Below are 5,112 nucleotides of genomic sequence, written 5' to 3'. Positions count from 1 at the left end.
TATCCTAAGAGTGAAAGATAGATATGCACTACATAACAGTATCTTGGATGGTGAGGTATCTCATCAGGTAAAGACACTTGCCCCCGATCAACAGCCTTGGTGTTTGATCAGAGTTTGGAGTTTGGTCACAGAGACTCACATGGTGGAAGGAGAGAACCACCTCCCACAAGTTGTCCTCAGACCTCCACACACCCACTGTGGCATCCTCGTGTCCCCCCCCACCACCACCACCACCACACACACACACACACACACACACACACACACACACTAAAATAAATAAAAATAAATTTTGGAAAATGTTTTTAAAACAAAATAAAGGATCACACCTCCTCCTAGCACTTCAATTCGGGCTTGTCAACGGTCTTCAGCCGCCGCCTCCACTCGCCATGGACCCTAACTGCTCCAGGTGGATCCTGCTCCTGCTCAGGGTCTTGCAAATGCAAAGAGTGCAAATGTACTTCCTGCAAGAAAAGCTGCTCCTCCTGTTGCCCGGTGGGCTGTGCGAAGTGCCCCCAGGGAGGCATCTGCAAAGAGGCTTCGGACAAGTGCAGCTGCTGGGCCTGAAGTGGGATCCCCTCAGCCGCGCATAAATACAGCAGTGTGTAGAAACGTCTTTTTTTTTTTTCACAACCCTAGCCTATTCGCCACACCTTTCTGTGAAAGCATGTAACTGATCATAAAAAGTGATGACTTCATTAACTCAAAAAAAAAAAGAAAAAGAAAAAAAGAACAGTTAAAAAAAAAAAGAATGAAATAAAAGTTAAGATTTGTAAAGAAACTCCCTGAGCCAGACGCAGTGATACATGCCTGTAATTTGAGCACTCAGAAAGCTGAGGCAAGAGGATAGAGAGTTCAAGGCCAGCCTGGACTAACAAGAGACTTTGTCTTTAAAAAAAAAAAAAAAAAACACCAGGTATGGTGGCACACACCTTTAATCCTAGAATTTGAGAGGCAGAAACAGGTGACTTTCTGTGAGTTCAAGGCCAACCTGTTCCACATAATGAAACCCTGTCTCAAGCTGGGCAGTAGTGGGGTGGGACTCTGGTCCAAAGCCAGCCTGGTCTACAGTGAGTTCCAGGACAGCCAGGGCTACACAGAGAAACCCTGTCTCTAAAAACCAAAAAAAAGGAAAACAAACAAACAAAACCACGAAAGGAATGAAAGAAAGCAGATACTAAACTGAAGAAAACCATGACTGAGGGGGAGGGGTAAAGGAAAAGAGAGGAGGGTTTTCCTTCTGTGACTTTTCTCCTTGTCCTTGCTTGCCCTTAGCCCCAGGACTGAGGGACGGACGGACGGACGCTGGGGTGGAACAAACACCTGAACTCTGTTCTGCCTTTTGCATGCACCTGGATCCTGACCTCAGGGACAGGCTAGAGCACACTGACGTGAAGCACAAAGCAGCTCTGCTCACATTATAGTTAAAAGACGTCCCAAAGGTGAACTGCACAGGAATCCCCTGGGGGAGCTTTTAAAATGAAGGTCTGGAGCCCAGCGACACACCCCATAATCCCAGCACCCAGGAGGTACAGGCAGGAGGATCAAGGGTTCAAAGTCAGGCTCAGCTACACAGTGAGTTCAAGTTCAGCCTGGACTACATGAGACCCTGTTCTAATTAAGGGTTAATTAATAAAATGCAGATACTGATGTGATGAGTCTGACGTGGAGCTGGAGAGTCTGCATTCCTATCAGCTTCGAGATGGCGGGCCACACTTTGAGTAGCAAGAGTGTAGACCAAAGTGAGCAAAACTCTACAGATGGCTTTGAACTTCCAGGTGATAGATCTTAATTTACTAGGTAGTTAATGAGAGGAGGGGCAGAGAAACGGCTTCTACGAAGATCCAGAAACATGAGACCACCTGATATGTCTGAAGCACCAACCTCAAAGAGCAAGACTGGAGACTTTTCCTAAGGAGCATCTGTGGTAATGGGTAGAAAAGGTGGAGAATGTAGGTGAATCCAGACCATGTGACTGACTTGATGTAGAAGGATGGACATGGCATCGTGGCCCTCGGCAAACAAGTAAATAAAGGATGTAGTGCTGGGGTTGGGGAGCTAGCTCCATGGTTAAAAGCATGAACTGTTGAGGTAATGCTAGGGAATCTGATGCCCTCTTCTGGTATGTGTAGGCACTACACTCAAGTGCACAAACCTACACTCAGGATACATCTGCATATAAAAAAGGAATCTAGGTCTGAGGAGAGAATGAGCTCAGAGTTGGAAGAAAAGGAATAATAATCGGGGAGTGTGGTGGTCTGACTAACAATGGTCTCCACAGGCTCATATATTTGAATGCTTAATCATTAGGGAATGGCACTTGAAAAGAATTAGGAGGTGTGGCCTTGCTGGAGGAAGTGTGTCAGTAGGGGTGGGCTTTGAGGCTTCAAAAGTCCATGCCAGGCCCAGTGTCTGTCATCCCACTTGCTGATCAGGATGTAGCTCTCAATTACTTCTTCAGCACCATGTCTGCCTGCATGGTGCCATGCTCCCCACCATGATGATAATGGACTGAACCTCTGAAACTGTAAGAAAGCCCCAATAAAATGTTTTCTTTTAAGAGTTACCCTGGAGCCGGGCGGTGGTGGTGCACGCCTTTAATCCCAGCACTCGGGAGACAGAGCCAGGCGGATCTCCATGAGTTCGAGGCCAGCCTGGGCTACATAGTGAGTTCCAGGAAAGGTGCAAAGTTACACAGAGAAACCCTGTCTCGAAAAACAAAAAACAAACAAACAAACACAACAAAAGGAGTTACCCTGGACATGGTGACTCTTCACAGCAACAGAACAGTGACTAAGACCATGGGACATCAGGTGAGATGCCAATGCGGTGCTCTAAGGAAGGCTTGAACAAGGAAAGTTGTTGGTGTGTTGGGCATCAAAGGCATGGGTGGGAAACTGAGGAAGGCATCGGTTGTTGTTTGATTTCTGTTGCTGTGATGGACACCATGACTAAAATCAATTTCAGGGGGCAAGGATTCATTTCCTCCTGCCACTTATAGTTCACCATGAAGGGAAGTCAGGGCAGGAACCTGAGGCAGAAACTGAAGCAGAGGCCGGGGGAGAATGCTGCTTACTGACTTGCTTTCCATGGCTTGTCACCTGTTTTCTTACACAGCCCAAGAGCACTTGGGTGGCACCACCTACAGTAGGGTGTGCCCTCCCACATCAATCCTTAATCAAGAAATTGCCCCACAGGCTTGCCCACAGGCCGTCTGGTGGAGGCATTTTCTTGATTGAGGGTCTCTCTTCCCAGATGACTCTAGTTTGTGTCAAACTGGCAAAAAACTGTCACCGCATCTCTGAGCCAGAGGACAGCCTCTCCGTGAACCTCATTGTAAAATTGAAAGCACGGCATGGCGGCACACCTGAAATCCCAGCGCTTTTGAGATTGAAGCAGGAGGAGCTCAGAGAGGCAGAGTCTCACAATGTAGCCTGAGCCTCAGACCATCAAAGACAAACAAAAAGCCTAGAAGCCTGTGAGAGATGCTTCTTACACACGGATGAACAAGCAGACCATCAGTGCATAAGACCAAGCCCCCAGGCCTGGCCACACACCTCACACCAAAACCTGTAGGCCAGTGCTCATAGCGGCTTCATCTATCATTGTCAAAGCTCAGAAGTAACCTAGCTGAGTCTGAATAAGAGAACAAAGAGGGCAGAACCAAACAGTAGACTATCATTTAGCAATATAAAAAATTAGTCCATAATAAGAAAAGGAAGAAGCTGAAAGTCTTGTTGCTAAGTAAGAAGCCAATGCAAAATAAATAAATAAACACAAATTCTACTCTCTACTCTAGAGACAGTAGAATAGCTAATAGATGCCAGGGATTCAAGAGGAGGGATGAAACACAGGAGATTTGTAAAGCAGCAAAAGTATTCTGTGTGATACTGTGATGGTGAATAACTTTTATTATTGCACTTGTTGGAACTCATAAAGCTATACCAGGAGTCAACCTTAATCACATACAAAAATTTCAAGAATCATCTAGAAGTTGGGGGATCCTATGAAGGGACTCAAGTAGCAACAAGAGAATTTTTATGAATGTGTACAACCACTTCACTGAAGGGGACTGGGGTGAGGGCAGGGTGCTGACCAAAGGAAAAATTATTTTTGAATGAGTAGACACTGGGGAGGCTAGATGAAATACACAGCCCACTGGAAGTGACGGAATTGTTTGCTATGTGGGTACAGACACAGCTATGTATGTATAATGGAGTAGAATACTTGTGTGGCATGTGTGGGAGTGAGCTTTCTCACTGTGGGAGTTCACAGTTGCCAAGGTGACAAGGTTGAGATGAGCCGTGGAATGGACTGGAGTTGATGAATCAGTATGGACCAGGGCTAGCGCATTTCTAGCTAATGCAGGTATAAATGGTTACACGGAGAAATGTTTTCAGATACATATGTGTAGGGGCTAGGGAAATGTGTAATTTTCATTTGTAAACTGAGAGGGCTTTAAAAAAAAATCATCCCAGTAGCCATGACAGTTCTTAGTGGAAAGAAAAAAGAAAAACAGAACTTGGAGTGTTGGCTCAGTGGTTAAGAACATTCACTGTTCTTATAGAAGACCCAGGTTCAATTCTCAATATCCACAGGGCAGTATGTAACTGCCTGTAATTTCACTTCAAGAGGATCTAATGTCCTCTTCTGACCTCTAAGAGCACTAGGCACATACATGGCACACAGATATACATGTAAGCAAAACACTTATAAATAAAGTTAAAGAAATAAATCTTTAAAAACTTTTTTAAAACTCATGAGCTGGTCATGGTGGCTTGGTCATTTGAAAGAAAATGGCCCCCATGGGCTCACAGGGAGTGAATGACATTACTAGGTGTGGTGTTGTTGGAAGAGGTATGTCACTAGGCGCAGAGAGCTTTGAGGTTTCAGATACTTAAGCTAGGACCCACTGTAGCCACAGTCTCTTCCTGCTTCCTGTTGATCCGGGTGTAGAACTCTCAGCTACCTCTCCAGCACCATGTCTGCCCCCATGCTGCCAAGCTTCCTGTCATGATGATAATGGACTAAACCTCTGAACAGTAAGCAAAGCTCCAATTAAGTGGTTTTCTTATAAGAGTTTCCATGGTCAGGCGGGCGGTGGTGGCACAC

At 45.7% G+C, this 5,112-nt stretch overlaps 1 pseudogene; it reads left to right on the top strand.

Moving 5' to 3' along the window:
- The first annotated feature begins 389 nt into the window (after nucleotides 1–389).
- Nucleotides 390–567, top strand: LOC128108834 (metallothionein-2-like; annotated as a pseudogene).
- The last annotated feature ends 4,545 nt before the right edge of the window (nucleotides 568–5,112 follow it).

Source organism: Peromyscus californicus, unplaced genomic scaffold (assembly GCF_007827085.1).
Source record: "Peromyscus californicus insignis strain IS unplaced genomic scaffold, ASM782708v3 Scaffold_13__1_contigs__length_99412109, whole genome shotgun sequence".
Classification (NCBI taxonomy): Eukaryota; Metazoa; Chordata; class Mammalia; order Rodentia; family Cricetidae; genus Peromyscus; species Peromyscus californicus.
Note: the sequence above shows the minus strand (reverse complement) of the source record. Positions and strands in the feature narration are given on the sequence as shown.